Below are 21,109 nucleotides of genomic sequence, written 5' to 3'. Positions count from 1 at the left end.
CCTCTGGTCGATAACTACAATGCAGTTTTTGATCGATCTTTAATGCAGAGCACAGCATCTTCACAATTTCGCTGTTAAAATGTGTTCCTCTATCCGATTCCAGAGAGGCAGGCACCCCGAAGCGTGGTATCAACTCCCTGAGCAACAGTTTGGCTACTGTGAGTGTATCGCACCTGCGTGTAGGGTATGCTTCAACCCATCTGGAAAATATGCATACAACCACCAAAACATACCTAAGGCGGTTGATTTTTGGCATTTCAATAAAATCTAATTGCATTCTGTTCAAAGGCCCCCCAGACCTCCCAATGTGACTCAGTGTAACTGGTGTTCTTTTCCCTACATTTAATTGTTGGCAGGTAACACATCGCTTGCATACTGATTCCTCTGCTATTCTAAACTTAGGGCAATACCAAGTCTGCCTGAACACCCTCAGCATGGCATCCCTTCCTAAGTGTACTGGACCATGTATTTGTCTTGCCATGGGATTCGCTAGTTCCTCAGGTAACACAGCCCTCCCATCTGCTGAAATCCAAAAATCCATTTCGCTTCGCACACAACCTGCTATTTCCCATGCCTTTTTCTCAGTTTCAGGTGCGTTCTCCTGCATTACTCTTAAATCCTCCCAAGTATCAACTGTTTCCAACATCATGCTTAATTCTGTCTTTTCTTCAGCGCCATCAATTTCCACCTTTGAGAAAGAATAATCTTGCTCCGCACAATAGCGGGCGACCTCATCAGCGTACCGATTACCTTGTGACACAAAATCTGTATTCTTAGTGTGAGCTACACATTTTACTATCGCAATGGCAGCTGGACCTTGTAATGCTTCCAACAACAGTCGCACAAATTCTCCATTTTGAATGGGCGAACCAGAAGAGGTCATGTAACCTCTCTGAGACTACAATTGCCCAAAATCATGAACCACACCGAAACCATATTGGCTGTCAGTGTATATGGTGACTCTTTTCCCATTACCTGCTATACAGGCACGAGTTAATGCAATGATTTCTGCTACCTGTGTGGAATGTACTCCTTCCAGGCAAGCGGCTTCCACAACTCCAGCAATGGTGCAAACAGCATAAGCTGCTCTCAACCGACCAGTATCGTCCCTTAAACATGAGCCATCGACAAAGTAAATCTCATCAGGGTCAGGCAACGGCTCATCCACAATATCTGGTCTGGGCTTCGTGCATAGTTCAGTCACATCAAGGCAATCGTGGTCTTCACATCCTTCGCCTTCTATTACAGTAGGTAGTGGCATCAAAGTAGCAGGATTCAAGACAGAGCATCTCTTGGGGGTCACGTTCTCCGCAGCAAGGATAACTTGCTCGTAGCGCGTGAGCCTGCTATTGGTCAGATGCTGCGTCTTCGTCCTGGTCATTAACAATTCTACAGAATGCGGTACATACACCACTAACTGGTGTCCCATAACAATACTCTCACACCTTTCAATGCTGACACCCGTTGCAGCAACGGATTTGAGACATCCGGGCAACGCTGCGGCTACCGGATCTAATGTAGCCGAAAAGTAGGCAACTGGTCTACGGGCATTTCCATGGGTTTGTGCCAAGACTGACAAAGCACATCCCTCCCTCTCACAGCAATAAAGTGAAAATGACTTCTCGTAGTCGGGCATCCCCAGAGCCGGAGCACGACACAAGTCGTCTCTCAGCTGCAGGAATGCCACTAGGCATTCGTCGTCCCATGGTACCGGATCACTCACCTCCTTGTGCATCAGTTTCTGTAAGGGTTTTGCTTTCAGTGAAAAGTTAACTATCCACTGTCGACAATAACCAACCATTCCTAGGAACATCCTAACTTCTCTCTGAGTCGTAGGCGCATTCATTTTCATTATCGCCTCAATCCTATCTGGAGACACCTTTCGTTTTCCTTTCTCTAACCGGTGTCCCAAATACTGCACTTCGGTCAGACAGTATTGTAACTTGCTCGGGGATACCTTATGTCCATTTTCAGCTAAATGGTTCAGTAAGGCAATGGAATCTGTTTTACAAGCTTCCTCGGTCTCTGACGCAACAAGTAGGTCATCTATGTACTGGACCAGAACCGAATTCTGCGGCAGTACTAGATTTTCGAGATTCTTCTTCAACTGCAGGTTGAAGATGGATGGGCTGTCTGTGAATCCTTGTGGGATTTGACACCATGTTAAAACGCGATTTTCCATTTTAAAAGCGAAAAGATACCTGATTTCTTCATCCAATGGGATTGAAAAGAAGGCCTGGCAAATATCTATCACTGTGAAACATTCTGCTTGGCATGGTATCTGAAACAGTATCACTGATGGATTCAGTACCACTGGACAACATGAAACAACTATATTGTTAATTTTTCGAAGGTCCTGAACTATCCTGAATTTCCCACTAGGTTTCTGCAATCCCATAATCGGGGAGTTACAAGGACTTCCCACGATTTCTTTTAGTATTCCCTGCTGAATCATTGACTCGATTACAGGCTTTATTCCTGCAATCGTTTCCTGGGACAATTTGTATTGAGGTGTTCTTGGAAACTCAGCATTTGGTTTTACCATTATTTTTACTGGTTCTACTCCTTTAATCAATCCTATTTCCTCGCCTGTAAAATCCCATACCTCTGACGCCACTGCATCTCGTAAGTCTTGGGGAAGATCTTCTACTGTCAGAGTAGGATATAGTTCTATGCAAGATTTTGAATAGGCTACCTTGAAAGTAGCATCATCATCTGTAGTCTGTACCTCCACATCTTGCGGTGTGCAGTATATTGTGCAATTCAGTTTGCACAACAAATCCCTTCCTAACAGACATACCGGACTTGAATCACATACTACAAACTGATGTTCATTCATATGGTTTCCTATTTTCACGGACACAGGTTCAGTCAAGGGACTAGTCAACCTTTTGTTTGCAACTCCTACCACCTGAATTGTTTCCCCTGACATCGGCAAGTCTGGAACTACTGCCGATCTCAAAGTTGATCGAGTAGCCCCAGTATCCACCAAGAACGTTGTAGGACACCCTGCCACTTCAGCCTCAACAAACGGCCCTCTTTGATCCACCTCTAGGACTGCCCCGAGGGTACAGTCCTCTTCTCTACTCACACGTTGTCCTGTTAATGGATCGATATAATAACATTTTTCTTCCTCAATAAAGAGAGGCATTTGTTTAAAGACCTTTCCCCCTGTCGCTATTTTCGGTGGCTGTGGGAACTGGGCTTGTGGAGCCGAAGTCCCCCCTTTGGCCACTTTGCTTCCTGGAACTGTCACCTTTGGAGCTGGAACCTCTTGAACTTGCTCTTCTACTTCTAGCTCTCCATTTTCAGGGTTAAAGGGACACTCGCGTCTCCAATGTCCCACCTGGTGACACAAATGACACTTTGACGTTTTCTTTAAAGTGGCAAAGTCTATTTTAGGTTTCTGGCTTTCTTCATTATCCTTGTTTTGGCCATTTGACTTTCGTCCCATTCCCTGTTTCTGTTGTCCACCCTTCCCTGCTGACTGCATCTGCACTACCATCAATTTCTCCTTTAAATTCTTTACTTTAGAGTCTATTTCGTCACTGCAGTATCTCGCATATCGCAGGATCTCATCTAGTGGTTTGTTTTGCCACCAAATTAAATGTTGTTGAATCATCAAGCAAATATCAGGTCTCAGCCCCAAACGAACTTTGACACAAACTGTCCTATGTCTTTGGGATCCATTACATCAAGTCCACTGTACTGTTTGAATATTTTCAGCAATCTCTCATAGAACTCGTGAACTGTCTCCTTGGGTACCTGTCTTGTTCGGTCTATCTTTACCCAATCTATATCTTGTGGAGGCACTTTATCCTTTAACCAGGCTATTACTCTCTCATACTTTTCCATGACACTGTCAGACGGTCCATTAGTTCTAGCATTCCTCTCAGGTTCTTCATTTGGCCACTTTACACTAATCTTGCATGTTACCCACAAATCCCCTGGAACCACAATGTCAAACAAGGTGTTCAAATCAATCCACAGTACCTTAGAGATCTTTACAAACCTCTCTACCTGCTTATACCACTCTACTGGATTCTCCCTTAACTTGGGAAATGAGTTGGTAAATGCAGCTAAATCTCCTCTACTCCAGGGTACATGTACATAATTTCCATTCGATATCTCTCTCAAAGGAAATGCCCCCATCTGCATTATCTTTCCTTCAGGAGACATCTCTCTCATACTTCGCCTGACAGTGCCCTTTTTCGACCACCTTTCTTCCCATTTGTCCAGTTCTCTCCACACTTTTATTCCTGATACCAATTCTCTTATGTGTGTTTTTAATCCGGTAGTTCTCTTCTCATCTAGGTCTTGGTCTGAGTACTGCAATCTGTGGTTACTCTGCAATGCCCTTGTCCTAGATAAATCTACGGCGTACTTGTCTGCCAAATTAGTCAGTTTCTCATGAATTGCTCTAGCCTTCCTAGTAACATCCTTTGCCATGAACAGCAGCTCATCTTGTTCATACAATTCTATCCTTTCTAAAGGCAGCGTACCATCTATTATCTCATCTACATCAGATTTTAAACTGGTGACATCAAGTCTCTTTGCCTTTATTGCAGCTTTTAACACACTAGATTTAGGTACTCCATCCACATCTCTCCCATCCCAGCTCCGAGTTCTACGTTTAGGCTCCGGTGAGTTATGCGGAGTCTTCCCATGCTCCCACCTCTCCAGATCCCATGCCTTTCCATCCTCTCGGGGTGGATGGTGAAACACTCCATTGCGTCTCATATTCCCACCTTCCCCGTCCTGCCTGCTTTCTCTGGACGTATAGTAAGGCATTCCATGGTTCCCCCTTTCCTCACTATTCCCCTGTGAGTCTTGATTACTCGAGGCATGGCGGGACCTATCACTGTTCTCCTTTCTCCAATGTTGAACGTCTTCCCCGAGTGTATGATGAAGGCACCTAAACCTATTCTGGAATGCTTGTACCATTTGGTCTCCACCTTTCTCCCAGAGACGAGACATCTCCTCACACTCCACACTCCTACTATTTTGCTCCTGCTGTTCCCTCTCATCTATAGGACGTGTAACTCCTCTATTCTCCTGACTTTGGCCTTCTCGCCCCTGACTGCTTTCGCTGGCCCCACAATGAGATACAGTCCCGTTACCTCTGCTTTCCCACTCGGGTTCTGTTCTTGGCCTATTACTCGGGGTTACTGCGGACCCATCCCATTCCCTCAAATCAGCTCTTAATTCTGTATAGGACTTCGGCCGCGGTCCCCTCAGATCCATCTGTCCTCTCTGACCTCCCTGTCCTGTGTTGGGACCCACAGTTGTATCTAATGGGGTGTTCCACGTTACCGATCCTGGCAATTGCTTCCATGCATTTGTCATGTTATTCCTCTTTTCCATCTCAATTCTTTCTCTATCCAATCGCCTCTGTTCTTCCTCTCTATCTCTCTCAGGGTTATAGATCGATACTATAGGTCCTATGGTAACAGGCACTTGAAGAGCGTCTGGTAATCCAAAAGACTCAACCTTTTCGGTGGTTGGCGTCTTCTGTACCACAAACCTTCCCACTACACTCTGTACAGTGTTGTTTTGAGGTGTCTCCTTTCCTTTGATAGGGGTCCATTCCGATATAGGGAGTGGTGTAAACCCCTCTATGGCAGCCCCATTTTCCCTTGCAAGTCCTCTATCTTCAATCTCCCCGACTCTCGGAGGTGGTCTGTCTATCACCAATCTGTTTATCAAGTTGTCTTCCGATTCGCTTTCCTCATCCTCTTCCATGAGGTTGCTTCCTCCTACCACCTCCCTCATTGGATACAATTTCTCTACCTCAATAGCCTGTACCCTCCATCTCTTTGCCTCCTCGTCCCATTTGGAATCTCGCACTGCTCTTACCGATCGCGTCAGTTTTTGTTGACGCCTGTTCAAATTCCTGTCGTGCGCAGCCCTAATCCATGCATTAAGGGCCTCAAACTGGGTTGATCTAGGCGGGGGTTTCAGTGAGAACATGGTTGCTTTTAGTCGATGCAACACCTCTAACTTAAACGTCCCATACTTCGGGAACTGCATTTCCTCATTTCCTTCCGTAAGCTTATTCCAAGCCCCAATCCATAATATTGTATGCAGCCCCACATTCGCTGCCATATAATGTGCTGGTGTACCCTCCGGCGGTGCCTCTTCCCCGTAATAATGTTCACTTCTTTTTCTTTTAAAAATCCCTCTCAAACACTTAAAGCACTTCATGATTTCTCTTTTCTCCGCGTTTGTTTACTTCCTGATGACAATCTACCAATCACCGCGCTGTTTTCGCTAACTGGCCTATTCGAGCGCGGCTTTTCTCCGACGTCACTCTAGCCGCCCAATCACAGCGCGGCTTTAACCGACGTCACCCGTCCCCCTTCGCAGCAGTTCCCCTCATTTCTCAGCTCGTCTCCTCGGTCATGCATGCATCCCATTCATACTCTGAAAAATGATTACTTCCGTCCAAGCGATCACTTTTCTTGACTGTACGCCCACAGTCTTTCTGTAGTTGTCACCTTAACTTGACGAGATGTCTTTCCGTTTACGTCCAGACAATCGCCTTCTCTGATAGGTTGCTTACACACAGTAACTTTCGACCAGCGTCCGTTACTTCACGCACTCACTCTTACACTCCCCCTATCTCGGTCCCACGGCGGTCAATGGTACCTCGTGACCTCCGTACTATGGTCGACAACTACTTTGGATGTTCGATACACCCGAAACCACTTAAGCTCTGGCCTGAACTTAAGATTTTCCACCAGTTTACCCGTTTACCAGGTTTACCAGTTTACCAGGTTGCGCGCGCTCACAACCTTCTCTCAATCACACTACAGGCATTCAACTCCGCAAGACAATACAATCCAAATACAACACATAACACCGCAATCTGTTCACGCATGACCCTTGTTATACTCACTCTCCTCCGATACTGCTGCTTTTCTCGCACCGTCTGCACCTTCGGCGCACGATTCTTCCGCTGCTTGGCTCTCGATGTCTAGGGGCCTTGGGGTAAACTAACCTATCTAGATTACCTTCCTCAAGAAGATAACCATCCTAAACTGCTACCAACTGTTAACGCGGGATTTCTGGTCTCTAGTTACCTTACCAGATCCCAAACCAGGTCGACTGAATCGTTGGTACCTGTCATGGAGTAAAAGGTAATCTGCTACTAAGTCAATCAGTTAAGAATTCACACCACTCTAAATGACCACTGACTAGTGTTAAAGTTTAAAGATTTAATGTAAAGTCAAAGATAACTGAAGATACAAACTTCTCAAGATAAGATTTAAAAGGTACACTGGTATCACTACAAACATATATTCTTTGAAAGCTCTAAGCCTACAAAACAAAATAATAAGCACAAGTTCGAAGATCATAAGCGTTGCAAGAATAGATACAAGTTGCAACTTAAGAGTCATTACAGAAAAGAAAATTCAGGTTAGTCTGTCCCTACACTAGACTAAGTGACATCCCTACTTAACAAGATCTCTCCCAAAAGGTGTCAGCCGTGGTGACTTCCTAAGAAGATCACGCACTTCTCTTAGTCTCTTCTGTAAATCGGTCTCTTGTGGTCAGCCTATCTACCTACCCAACCGCTCTCTTAGGCTCCCAAAATCATCTGCTCTGCTCTTCTCCCGGGTCACTTTCCCTAATACAAAATCACATTTCCAATAGGAACGCCCCTCGGGACGCCCCTCACGTGGTATCAATTTCGGCGATAAAACTCCATGATGATACTCTTCGAGACCCTCGTTAAAGTTGACCTTGGTTCCCAGGCTTCTTCTTCAGTTCGTCGGTACCCCCTGAAATTCCTGAAACCTCCTACAGGCCGGTGCCAAGCGTCACTGAACAAAGCCCTATTCATTCCGACTGATTAGGACCCCTCGCACCTGCATACAGACCGTCCTACGGTGGGCCTCAAATTCCAGACTCCACCATATCTATAGGCCATAAAACATGTGTAAAACTCTGTACTTGGCGCCTCTCGACTTCTTCACTAACGAGCACATTGCAGATCAAAGAAACAACATTATCTGTTCAGGCCTACTTGATTTACATGAAGCGGGTCCCTGCACTCTGAAAACATTTAACTTGATTTAAACAGTATTCTTAACTAACAAACGTTTCTATAATGCAACACATCTATAAAACATATATTTCAGTACTAAGTTCAATAATACATTTGGAAGAACAATGTCAACCCCACCTCACATTATTTTAGCAGCACTTTTATATTTACTGTGAATTGCCATGCGGCCTACACATTTTAACTGGTTTGCATTTTTTCTCTTACATGATCACTTAACATGAGAACATGAGGTTTCCATATTCATTCTAACATTTCTACATTAGTCTCCACATTGCTATGGTTATCGTTACTCTACTTAAACACTCTGTATATTTCACTTCTGGATATACAACTCTCTTGTGCAAAATATATTTAAACTAACTACGTGCTTGTAAATATGGTGCACTTATACATTTTTTCAGATTTGTGCTCTCTCAGACATATCAAAAGAAGAGCGTCATCATATTAATGTTTCTAGTCAACATAAGAGTTGCACATAGCAGCTTATGGTGCTTTCTGCTCAGTTTGTGCCTCCAATCCCACATTGATTTTTTAATTCTTTGCAGTTTAAAAAATACAATTCGTGCTCAAAGTTAACTTTTTAAAACCATTCAACCTATTACATTTATTTCTCTAACTTGGGAATGTGGTCCATGTTCTCTTTTCCTCATCCCCATCACGATACTCCTTTTCCCGAAATCAGGTTCACTTCTTTATCCAGCCGACCCTTCCAAGGTCACCAAATCTATGAAGCGATTCTGCTTTTTCTCACATTCTCTCTATGTACAAGATACCTTGTATCATTTGAATGGACAGCAGGAGAGTCGGATATTTATGGTTAGTGGGGGTGGGGTTTTGAAGATTAACCTCATTTGACTAAGAGCCGGGGCATCTGGGAGGAAAAGTATTTTAAGGGGGATGAAGTTCACATCTCCTTGGTGAAATTTCTAGATCCTTATTTCATCCTTTCTGTGGATGCAGACTCAGTCGGAACAGAGGTCATAGTCCTCGCTCTGACTTTCAAAGGAACTTCAAATATGCATGGCTTATTTGGCTTTGCCCGGCGGGGTGAGAATGGCGTTTGTCAGGCGTTCGGAAGGGGTGAGGCAATAGTTTATGGTTCAATGGTTTTCATGAAGTCTTCTTGATACGATGAAAGCAGGAAAGGGAAGCTTGTCAATAAGCAAACTTAAGACAATGTGTGACTCCTAGAAAGAATGACTTGGAAACAACATACAGAAACTCACATATAAAAAGGCCCTGATGAGGTTTGAACTCACGACCCCTGGTTTACAAGACCAGTGCTCTGCCACTGAGCTACAAGGCCAGCCTGCCTGCAGTATGTAAATCGCTTCATGTTCTCTTACTGTGGTATGAAGATATCTATGATTTTGAGACTCTGTATGGAAATGCAGTTGCATTTGAATGTCTACATGCGTGCACAAATTGAAGAGCATGCTTAAGACACTTTTCTTGGAAGTAGGAAAAACTCCATTTTGATTTGAGAACATAAGAGTATTCACATTTATGACCATACTGATAGCTCTAGTTAGTATGTCCGCAATCAGTGACAGATAAAGAACTCACTTATTAGAAGTGATCTGTCCCTGTGGGGCAGACATATGTCAACAGTCATACACTTGAGATGGCTGAAACTTTAGGAGTAAGAGCTGCTTTCTTATCAGTCTATCTATCCAAACTGGTTAGAAGGCCAGGAGTGAGGGAAAGGCAATCCTCTGGACACTTCATGAAGGATCTAATTTCAATTAAGCAGAAAACACTTCCCTTAATTTGACATAATTGCCAAAATGGAATAGTCAGTTGGGCCCTTGTAGAGGATTATGGCTGTGTCTTGAAAGAGAGTGTAATTGTACTACGAGACATGCCCACCTTCAAAAGAGTGTCTGATGGCGTTCCGACGAAGGTGGGATTCGAACCCACACGTGCAGAGCACAATGGATTAGCAGTCCATCGCCTTAACCACTCGGCCACCTCAGGTGACTATGTTTCATTTTTTAGGAAATTCTTACTATGTGCTAATTAAAAATAATCATACGTTTCTCCTAGACTGTGTCAGAACTGGCAAATGTATGTGGTGTTCAATAGACAGAGCACATGATATAGCAGAATTATCAAATCTGTTCCATTAGGACTGTAGTTTTTAATAGTCATGATAACATGCTAGCATGTGAGTCGATCTTGCACAGTGAATAAGGGAGCAGTGCCAGTATCTACTTGGTCAGCTCTAGATGGCTCAACTGGGGAGATATGAGAACAGTGAGCTCCAGTGGCGCAATCAGTTAGCGCGCGGTACTTATACAGCAGTACTTGCATTGAGGCATGCCGAGGTTGTGAGTTCGAGCCTCACCTGGAACAGCTTAGTGGTTTTTCATAAACCATTTCACTAAAAGTAAAGATTAAACTCAGGGTAAAGACGGCCCTTGCTAGAGAGTCTTTACTTCTTTTCAGGATCTGCGTGTCCGACTCTTCCAGGTGCAAATATCACAATCCTATTCGATGCTCCATATAAACATTCCATGATGTGCCGTCTTGCATTGCATGCAAACACCACATCAGTGCATTTAAAAATACATTTGTAGAATAATAAATATGATGAAAACATTGTTGTCACGAGATAACCATATACTGAGGAGCTGCAAACAGTGCTGTATCAGCTACTTACAATACAATTTAACTGAAAGACATATCAAAAGAAGAGCGTCATCATATTAATGTTTCTAGTCAACATAAGAGTTGCACCATAGCAGCTTATGGTGCTTTCTGCTCAGTTTGTGCCTCCAATCCCACATTGATTTTTTAATTCTTTGCAGTTTAAAAAACACAATTCGTGCTCAAAGTTAACTTTTTAAAACCATTCAACCTATTACATTTATTTCTCTAACTTGTGAATGTGGTCCATGTTCTCTTTTCCTCATCCCCATCACGATACTCCTTTTCCCGAAATCAGGTTCACTTCTTTATCCAGCCGACCCTTCCAAGGTCACCAAATCTATGAAGCGATTCTGCTTTTTCTCACATTCTCTCTATGTACAAGATACCTTGTATCATTTGAATGGACAGCAGGAGAGTCGGATATTTATGGTTAGTGGGGGTGGGGTTTTGAAGATTAACCTCATTTGACTAAGAGCCGGGGCATCTGGGAGGAAAAGTATTTTAAGGGGGATGAAGTTCACATCTCCTTGGTGAAATTTCTAGATCCTATTTTCATCCTTTCTGTGGATGCAGACTCAGTCGGAACAGAGGTCATAGTCCTCACTCTGACTTTCAAAGGAACTTCAAATATGCATGGCTTATTTGGCTTTGCCCGGCGGGGTGAGAATGGCGTTTGTCAGGCGTTCGTCAGGCGATCGGAAGGGGTGAGGCAATAGTTTATGGTTCAATGGTTTTCATGAAGTCTTCTTGATACGGTGAAAGCGGGAAAGGGAAGCTTGTCAATAAGCAAACTTAAGACAAGGTGTGACTCCTAGAAAGAATGACTTGGAAACAACATACAGAAACTCACATATAAAAAGGCCCTGATGAGGCTTGAACTCATGACCCCTGGTTTACAAGACCAGTGCTCTGCCACTGAGCTACAAGGCCAGCCTGCCTGCAGTATGTAAATCGCTTCAAGTATTCTTACTGTGGTATGAAGATATCTATGATTTTGAGACTCTATATGGAAATGCAGTTGCATTTGAATGTCTACATGCGTGCACAAATTGAAGAGCATGCTTAAGACACTTTTCTTGGAAGTAGGAAAAACTCCATTTTGATTTGAGAACATAAGAGTATTCACATTTATGACCATACTGATAGCTCTAGTTAGTATGTCCGCAATCAGTGACAGATAAAGAACTCACTTATTAGAAGTGATCTGTCCCTGTGGGGCAGACATATGTCAACAGTCATACACTTGAGATGGCTGAAACTTTAGGAGTAAGAGCTGCTTTCTTATCAGTCTATCTATCCAAACTGGTTAGAAGGCCAGGAGTGAGGGAGAGGCAATCCTCTGGACACTTCATGAAGGATCTAATTTCAATTAAGCAGAAAACACTTCCCTTAATTTGACATATTTGCCAAAATGGAATAGTCAGTTGGGCCCTTGTAGTGGATTATGGCTGTGTCTTGAAAGAGAGTGTAATTGTACTACGAGACATACCCACCTTCAAAAGAGCGTCTGATGGCGTTCCGACGAAGGTGGGATTCGAACCCACGCGTGCAGAGCACAATGGATTAGCAGTCCATCGCCTTAACCACTCGGCCACCTCAGGTGACTATGTTTCATTTTTTAGGAAATTCTTACTATGTGCTAATTACAAATAATCATACGTTTCGCCTAGACTGTGTCAGAACTGGCAAATGTATGTGGTGTTCAATAGACAGAGCACATGATATAGCAGAATTATCAAATCTGTTCCATTAGGACTGTAGTTTTTAAAAGACATGATAACATGCTAGCATGTGAGTCGATCTTGCACAGTGAATAAGGGAGCAGTGCCAGTATCTACTTGGTCAGCTCTGGATGGCTCAACTGGGGAGATATGAGAACAGTGAGCTCCAGTGGCGCAATCGGTTAGCGCACGGTACTTATACAGCAGTACTTGCATTGAGGCATGCCGAGGTTGTGAGTTCGAGCCTCACCTGGAGCAACTTACTGGTTTTTCATAAACCATTTCACTAAAAGTAAAGATTAAACTCAGGGTAAAGACGGCCCTTGCTAGAGAGTCTTTACTTCTTTTCAGGATCTGCGTGTCCGACTTGCAAATATCACAATCCTATTCGATGCTCCTTATAAACATTCCATGATGTGCCGTCTTGCATAGCATGCAAACACAGCATCAGTGCATTTAAAAATACATTTGTAGAATAATAAATATGATGAAAACATTGTTGTCACGAGATAACCATATACTGAGGAGCTGCAAACAGTGCTGTATCAGCTACTTACAATACAATTTAACTGAAAGACATATCAAAAGAAGAGCGTCATCATATTAATGTTTCTAGTCAACATAAGAGTTGCACCATAGCAGCTTATGGTGCTTTCTGCTCAGTTTGTGCCTCCAATCCCACATTGATTTTTTTAATTCTTTGCAGTTTAAAAAACACAATTCGTGCTCAAAGTTACAAGACCAGTGCTCTGCCACTGAGCTACAAGGCCAGCCTGCCTGCAGTATGTAAATCGCTTCATGTATTCTTACTGCGGTATGAAGATATCTATGATTTTGAGACTCTGTATGGAAATGCAGTTGCATTTGAATGTCTACATGCGTGCACAAATTGAAGAGCATGCTTAAGACACTTTTCTTGGAAGTAGGCAAAACTCCATTTTGATTTGAGAACATAAGAGTATTCACATTTATGACCATACTGATAGCTCTAGTTAGTATGTCCGCAATCAGTGACAGATAAAGAACTCACCTATTAGAAGTGATCTGTCCCTGTGGGGCAGACATATGTCAACAGTCATACACTTGAGATGGCTGAAACTTTAGGAGTAAGAGCTGCTTTCTTATCAGTCTATCTATCCAAACTGGTTAGAAGGCCAGGAGTGAGGGAAAGGCAATCCTCTGGACACTTCATGAAGGATCTAATTTCAATTAAGCAGAAAACACTTCCCTTAATTTGACATAATTGCCAAAATGGAATAGTCAGTTGGGCCCTTGTAGAGGATTATGGCTGTGTCTTGAAAGAGAGTGTAATTGTACTACGAGACATGCCCACCTTCAAAAGAGCGTCTGATGGCGTTCCGACGAAGGTGGGATTCGAACCCATGCGTGCAGAGCACAATGGATTAGCTGTCCATCGCCTTAACCACTCGGCCACCTCGTCTGCCTTAGGTGACTATGTTTCATTTTTTAGGAAATTCTTACTATGTGCTAATTAAAAATAATCATAAGTTTCTCCTAGACTGTGTCAGAACTGGCAAATGTATGTGGTGTTCAATAGACAGAGCACATGATATAGCAGAATTATCAAATCTGTTCCATTAGGACTGTAGTTTTTAACAGTCATGATAACATGCTAGCATGTGAGTCGATCTTGCACAGTGAATAAGGGAGCAGTGCCAGTATCTACTTGGTCAGCTCTAGATGGCTCAACTGGGGAGATATGAGAACAGTAAGCTCCAGTGGCGCAATCGGTTAGCGCGCGGTACTTATACAGCAGTACTTGCATTGAGGCATGCCGAGGTTGTGAGTTCGAGCCTCACCATTTCACTAAAAGTAATGATTAAACTCAGGGTAAAGACGGCCTTTGCTAGAGAGTCTTTACTTCTTTTCAGGATCTGCGTGTCCGACTCTTCCAGGTGCAAATATCACAATCCTATTCGATGCTCCTTATAAACATTCCATGATGTGCCGTTTTGCATAGCATGCAAACACCACATCAGTGCATTTAAAAATACATTTGTAGAATAATAAATATGATGAAAACATTGTTGTCACGAGATAACCATATACCGAGGAGCTGCAAACAGTGCTGTATCAGCTACTTACAATACAATTTAACTGAAAGACATATCAAAAGAAGAGCGTCATCATATTAATGTTTCTAGTCAACATAAGAGTTGCACCATAGCAGCTTATGGTGCTTTCTGCTCAGATTGTGCCTCCAATCCCACATTGATTTTTTAATTCTTTGCAGTTTAAAAAACACAATTCATGCTCAAAGTTATCTTTTTAAAACCATTCAACCTATTACATTTATTTCTCTAACTTGTGAATGTGGTCCATGTTCTCTTTTCCTCATCCCCATCACGATACTCCTTTTCCCGAAATCAGGTTCACTTCTTTATCCAGCCGACCCTTCCAAGGTCACCAAATCTATGAAGCGATTCTGCTTTTTCTCACATTCTCTCTATGTACAAGATACCTTGTATCATTTGAATGGACAGCAGGAGAGTCGGATATTTATGGTTAGTGGGGGTGGGGTTTTGAAGATTAACCTCATTTGACTAAGAGCCGGGGCATATGGGAGGAAAAGTATTTTAAGGGGGATGAAGTTCACATCTCCTTGGTGAAATTTCTAGATCCTTATTTCATCCTTTCTGTGGATGCAGACTCAGTCGGAACAGAGGTCATAGTCCTTGCTCTGACTTTCAAAGGAACTTCAAATATGCATGGCTTATTTGGCTTTGCCCGGCGGGGTGAGAATGGCGTTTGTCAGGCATTTGTCAGGCGATCAGAAGGGGTGAGGCAATAGTTTATGGTTCAATGGTTTTCATGAAGTCTTCTTGATACGATGAAAGCAGGAAAGGGAAGCTTGTCAATAAGCAAACTTAAGACAATGTGCGACTCCTAGAAAGAATGACTTGGAAACAACATACAGAAACTCACATATAAAAAGGCCCTGATGAGGCTTGAATTCATGACCCCTGGTTTACAAGACCAGTGCTCTGCCACTGAGCTACAAGGCCAGCCTGCCTGCAGTATGTAAATCGCTTCATGTATTCTTACTGCGGTATGAAGATATCTATGATTTTGAGACTCTGTATGGAAATGCAGTTGCATTTGAATGTCTACATGCGTGCACAAATTGAAGAGCATGCTTAAGACACTTTTCTTGGAAGTAGGAAAAACTCCATTTTGATTTGAGAACATAAGAGTATTCACATTTATGACCATACTGATAGCTCTAGTTAGTATGTCCGCAATCAGTGACAGATAAAGAACTCACTTATTAGAAGTGATCTGTCTCTGTGGGGCAGACATATGTCAACAGTCATACACTTGAGATGGCTGAAACTTTAGGAGTAAGAGCTGCTTTCTTATCAGTCTATCTATCCAAACTGGTTAGAAGGCCAGGAGTGAGGGGAAGGCAATCCTCTGGACACTTCACGAAAGATCTAATTTCAATTAAGCACAAAACACTTCCCTTAATTTGACATAATTGCCAAAATGGAATAGTCAGTTCTGCCCTTCTAGTGGATTATGGCTGTGTCTTGAAAGAGAGTGTAATTGTACTACGAGACATGCCCACCTTCAAAAGAGTGTCTGATGGCGTTCTGACGAAGGTGGGATTCGAACCCACGCATGCAGAGCACAATGGATTAGCAGTCCATCGCCTTAACCACTCGGCCACCTCGTCTGCCTTAGGTGACTATGTTTCATTTTTTAGGAAATTCTTACTATGTGCTAATTACAAATAATCATACGTTTCTCCTAGACTGTGTCAGAACTGGCAAATGTATGTGGTGTTCAATAGACAGAGGACATGATATAGCAGAATTATCAAATCTGTTCCATTAGGACTGTAGTTTTTAATAGTCATGATAACATGCTAGCATGTGAGTCGATCTTGCACAGTGAATAAGGGAGCAGTGCCAGTATCTACTTGGTCAGCTCTAGATGGCTCAACTGGGGAGATATGAGAGCAGTGAGCTCCAGTGGTGCAATCGGTTAGCGCGCAGTACTTATACAGCTGTACTTGCATTGAGGCATGCCGAGGTTGTGAGTTCGAGCCTCAACATAAGAATGGGACCCCCTCTATATTTACTGCAATGGTCAGGGAAAGAGAGGAAAAGCAAAACACTATCAGAAAATATTCCCCCTTGACCTCTATAATTCTAGCGGGATACCTCCAACATTTTGATTTTTATACTTTAATACATATGGGCAAACATCAACATTTTTTTGGATTTATAGTTTTATTATTTTTTTCTTTTAGTTATATTTCATAGTACAAAATTTCTCATTTATCATTTTATCATTTCAATTTATCTATTTTCAAAAACACTGTAAAAAACACACAATACTACAATGCAATCAATAAAAACCATTCCATGCAGAGAAAACAATATATGAAAAAATTGGACATTCTCACAAATACATACACCCCATTCTTATCATTCATACTACATTCATTCTTGATTCTGCGTCTGAGGGATCGCAGATTGAAGTGCGAATTGATACGCAAGGTCGACGCGTTTCGGTAGTATAGAACCACCTTCCTCAGGACCTTTCTTGCAGAATACTCATGTATTCAAAACGATATTTTATAGACCCTGCATGGTTGGGTATCTGTAACGATAAATGACATACATTTGCTTCACTTAATCCTATTAATTCGTGACATTTTTACATCAATTGAATCAATTGCGTTGCCCTATGTACAACAGAAAGAAACGACTCATTTACACATATTATTCTTTAGTTATTTTGTCTCTCATGTAGTTGAGCCTGAACCAAACAATGTACCCTCACCGCTAGTGCTCTCATCATAGACACAAAACCTGTCTCTTCATCAATTATAGTAAGACTTTACACCACTATGAGTGGTTTCAAAATTTCTATACACATGCTCTGTGGATAAACCATTCTCAGAGAAGCCTTCTTAGGTGGAGACTATTTCATATATAAAAATTACTTCCACATTTCAGGTTGAGAAAATTGTCACCTTAAACAAAAGCAAGCCAAGTTTTCGTGGATGGTGTACCTTCAAGTTATCAATGGACTCATACCCAGCTTCAGTCCCAAACTTCAGAGCCTTTTGAGATTATATTTATGGCGCTTCCTGTATCAGAGTAAAAACAACTTAATCCACTTTTCTGTGATGCCACGATTTAATAAAGGAGGTTTTACCTAGTTTCATACAAAAACGCTTACCAATTTTATCAGGTAGCGACTCTTCCAGTAGTTGCAAATGTGAAGGACTGTTGTATTCCTTTGTTTTAAAACCAGTGTCTTATCTGCAAAAGCCCAAAACAAAGCAAAACAATAGGATCCTGTCTCACTAATGCTTGGCATTGAAAGGTGTTTCAGATTTTTTACAGGTTTTGCTGGCGTTATTACTGACCTTGTTTATGGGTGCTTTAAATTCCTCCCGAAAACGTCTTCTGACGGCGGATGATTAGTGCGAACTAAGTCGTCACCGCGCCCTTCATCATTTTATCTCGGGGAGATGTAAATTCTAGTTATCTGAAATAGACGACCATGTATATTCGTCAGGTAAAAAAGTTCTAGATTTTATTTATCTTTTTAAATATTCTCTTTAAGTTATCTAGTTTGCCCGATTGTCAACTACGCAGTACTTACTATAGTATCTCTCCCGTGGGATCCAAACAGAAGTGCAGTGAGCTCCAGTGGCGCAATCGGTTAGCGCGCGGTACTTATACAGCAGTACTTCTGGCATAGAGGTTGTGAGTTCGAGCCTCACCTAGAGCAGCTTACTGGTTTTTCATAAACCATTTCTCTAAAAGTAAAGATTAAACTCAGGGTAAAGACGGCCCTTGCTAGAGAGTCTTTACTTCTTTTTAGGATCTGCGTGTCCGACTCTTCCAGGTGCAAATATCACAATCCTATTCGATGCTCCTTATAAACATTCCATGATGTGCCGTCTTGCATAGCATGCAAACACCACATCAGTGCATTTAAAAATACTTTTGTAGAATAATAAATATGATGAAAACATTGTTGTCACGGGATAACCATATACTGAGGAGCTGCAAACAGTGCTGTATCAGCTACTTACAATACAATTTAACTGAAAGACATATCAAAGGAAGAGCGTCATCATATTAATGTTTCTAGTCAACATAAGAGTTGCACCATAGCAGCTTATGGTGCTTTCTGCTCAGATTGTGCTTCCAATCCCACATTGATTTTTTAATTCTTTACAGTTTAAAAAACACAATTCATGCTCAAAGTTAACTTTTTAAAACCATTCAACCTATTACATTTATTTCTCTAACTTGTGAATGTGGTCCATGTTCTCTTTTCCTCATCCCCATCACGATACTTTTTTTCCCGAAATCAGGTTCACTTCTTTATCCAGCCGACCCTTCCAAGGTCACCAAATCTATGAAGCGATTCTGCTTTTTCTCACATTCTCTCTATGTACAAGATACCTTGTATCATTTGAATGGACAGCAGGAGAGTCGGATATTTATGGTTAGTGGGGGTGGGGTTTTGAAGATTAACCTCATTTGACTAAGAGCCGGGGCATCTGGGAGGAAAAGTATTTTAAGGGGGATGAAGTTCACATCTCCTTGGTGAAATTTCTAGATCCTTATTTCATCCTTTCTGTGGATGCAGACTCAGTCGGAACAGAGGTCATAGTCCTCGCTCTGACTTTCAAAGGAACTTCAAATATGCTTGGCTTATTTGGCTTTGCCCGGCGGGGTGAGAATGGCGTTTGTCAGGCGATCGGAAGGGGTGAGGCAATAGTTTATGGTTCAATGGTTTTCATGAAGTCTTCTTGATACTGTGGTAAATAAATAAATAATACCCTGTTTTTGACTAGACATATATCATAACAGATAGCTCAATAAATAAGAGTCAAGATTCGAGGTAGTAGGAGTTTTGCAGGTTTAATACAGCATAAGGACAGGAACAGGACAACCTGCATAGGAATAGGATGGCAGGGCCCAGCAGCTGCTGGGGCTGGGTCTGGGATGAGCGCGCTGCCTTTTGATAACAATACATGAGCATATATACATAACGCAAACACATAGCATTACATTGCAGTAGGCGTAGCAGTGGGTGGAGCAGAAGGCGTGACGCGTAGCAGTCGCGAAAGATAAGAGTAAAAAGAGGTGTAACTGGGCGTATACATAGACATGTGGTGCAGACGTAACAGAATATGTCATGAATGGGCGGAAACATAGGAGGGGGCTACCTAAGGAGCCGGGGCCTCTAACCTGGTGGTGCGCGCAAACTGGCAATGACGTGTTACGAGGAGAAGCTGGGGGCTATGAACTCTGTGCTAGGAGCAGAGACTAAAGTCTGGAGGGTCGGAGCGACATGTACCTAAACCCTATCTAGTATCTGATGTTTAGAGAACATGTTGATATAAACTAGAAGTCAGAAGGGGAAAGGCTAACTCGATTCTAAGACTGGAGCATGCATTATTCTACATGTAGTGCGTGATGAAGAATATTAAATGACCAGTAAATGCAGTATTTCTCTAACGTGGAGACGTGAAGGCTAGACAATGACGGAAACTATTGATGTAGTTCAGTAGCTTAGGAATGCAGAGAAGGAGGACTGAACTGATAACTGGAACTATAACATAGTCTTGGCAGACTCAGAGGCAGAGCCAAGCTGCACCGGGCACTGCGAGGTAGGAAGTAAGTGAAAGGTCGAGGATACAGGTGGGGGCTGTATCGCTCCTTAGCGAGGCTTCAGGAGACAGGAGCTGAATCTGATGTCCGGGCCCTGTTGAGGCCTAGAAACGGGGACTTTATAATGAAATAACGTGCACACTGAGAAACGTGGCAACGTAGCTTTACATAGGCCTGATATTCGTAGTATTCACGAGGACTGGAAACTGGCATACTAGAGGTGGACACAACTGTAATTGCGTCATTAATCGGACATGGGGAATAACATACGCATATTGATCATGCACACATAACATATGATGGATGACACGTAGAGACACAGAACATGGCAAAATTTACTTTTCCACATTCCCTCCTTGTCACTACGTTTCCATCAGGAAACATCAATATTCATGATACCATCTATCATTTCATACAGTATCATTTGCTCGTCTCGAATTATCCTGGAACGGGATTTAGAACGGGGCTTGGGACTAGGAGTTATACTAGGAATACAGGATGTAGCACACATGCCGCAAATCGCAGGGCCACATTGTATACAGAGGCAGCAGCTGAATATGATCGCTACTGCTATACCTAGAAAGGACAATATTTTCCATCCCCATGCGGAAATTATATTCCAGAACCAACCGGACCATGTCCAGGTGCCTGGATCTTGGTGTAACAGATGGGCAATTTTATGGAGTCTGGTTATAGCTGAATAAACAGACGGCGCGTTATTTGGAATGAAAATGCAACAACTGGATCCGATGACTCTACAGGCCCCGCCCCTATCGGCCAGTATGACGTCAAGGACGAGACGATTCTGTAAAACGACAATTCTCATAAAGGATTGCTCTTCGGTTAAGTTACCTAGAGCGGAGGCAGTCTCATCTACTACAGCTTCAAGGGTTCTTGTTAACCTACGGATTAGCTTACTGTTTACAACTGTACCTAAATAAGGGAACACACCTTTATCAATATCAATGAATTGCTCTGCAGCAGTTTCAGTATAA

The 21,109-nt window shown here is 42.5% G+C and overlaps 9 non-coding genes across 9 annotated transcripts; 2 read left to right on the top strand and 7 right to left on the bottom strand.

Moving 5' to 3' along the window:
* Positions 1 to 9,305: 9,305 nt before the first annotated feature.
* On the bottom strand, positions 9,306 to 9,377 carry TRNAT-UGU (transfer RNA threonine (anticodon UGU)). The gene has a single exon. It is a non-coding gene; the product is annotated as a tRNA-Thr (tRNA).
* A 587-nt stretch (positions 9,378 to 9,964) lies between these two features.
* TRNAS-GCU (transfer RNA serine (anticodon GCU)) lies at positions 9,965 to 10,048 on the bottom strand. The gene has a single exon. It is a non-coding gene; the product is annotated as a tRNA-Ser (tRNA).
* A 283-nt stretch (positions 10,049 to 10,331) lies between these two features.
* On the top strand, positions 10,332 to 10,426 carry TRNAI-UAU (transfer RNA isoleucine (anticodon UAU)). Its single transcript has 2 exons — positions 10,332 to 10,369; positions 10,391 to 10,426. It is a non-coding gene; the product is annotated as a tRNA-Ile (tRNA).
* A 1,155-nt stretch (positions 10,427 to 11,581) lies between these two features.
* TRNAT-UGU (transfer RNA threonine (anticodon UGU)) lies at positions 11,582 to 11,653 on the bottom strand. The gene has a single exon. It is a non-coding gene; the product is annotated as a tRNA-Thr (tRNA).
* A 587-nt stretch (positions 11,654 to 12,240) lies between these two features.
* TRNAS-GCU (transfer RNA serine (anticodon GCU)) lies at positions 12,241 to 12,324 on the bottom strand. Its single transcript has one exon. It is a non-coding gene; the product is annotated as a tRNA-Ser (tRNA).
* A 283-nt stretch (positions 12,325 to 12,607) lies between these two features.
* TRNAI-UAU (transfer RNA isoleucine (anticodon UAU)) lies at positions 12,608 to 12,702 on the top strand. The gene is made up of 2 exons: positions 12,608 to 12,645; positions 12,667 to 12,702. It is a non-coding gene; the product is annotated as a tRNA-Ile (tRNA).
* Positions 12,703 to 13,803: 1,101 nt separating this feature from the next.
* On the bottom strand, positions 13,804 to 13,885 carry TRNAS-GCU (transfer RNA serine (anticodon GCU)). The gene has a single exon. It is a non-coding gene; the product is annotated as a tRNA-Ser (tRNA).
* Positions 13,886 to 15,398: 1,513 nt separating this feature from the next.
* Positions 15,399 to 15,470, bottom strand: TRNAT-UGU (transfer RNA threonine (anticodon UGU)). Its single transcript has one exon. It is a non-coding gene; the product is annotated as a tRNA-Thr (tRNA).
* A 589-nt stretch (positions 15,471 to 16,059) lies between these two features.
* On the bottom strand, positions 16,060 to 16,141 carry TRNAS-GCU (transfer RNA serine (anticodon GCU)). Its single transcript has one exon. It is a non-coding gene; the product is annotated as a tRNA-Ser (tRNA).
* Positions 16,142 to 21,109: the final 4,968 nt, after the last annotated feature.

The sequence above is a fragment of the Lissotriton helveticus genome, chromosome 5_1, assembly GCF_964261635.1.
Source record: "Lissotriton helveticus chromosome 5_1, aLisHel1.1, whole genome shotgun sequence".
Taxonomy (NCBI): domain Eukaryota; kingdom Metazoa; phylum Chordata; class Amphibia; order Caudata; family Salamandridae; genus Lissotriton; species Lissotriton helveticus.
Note: the sequence above shows the minus strand (reverse complement) of the source record. Positions and strands in the feature narration are given on the sequence as shown.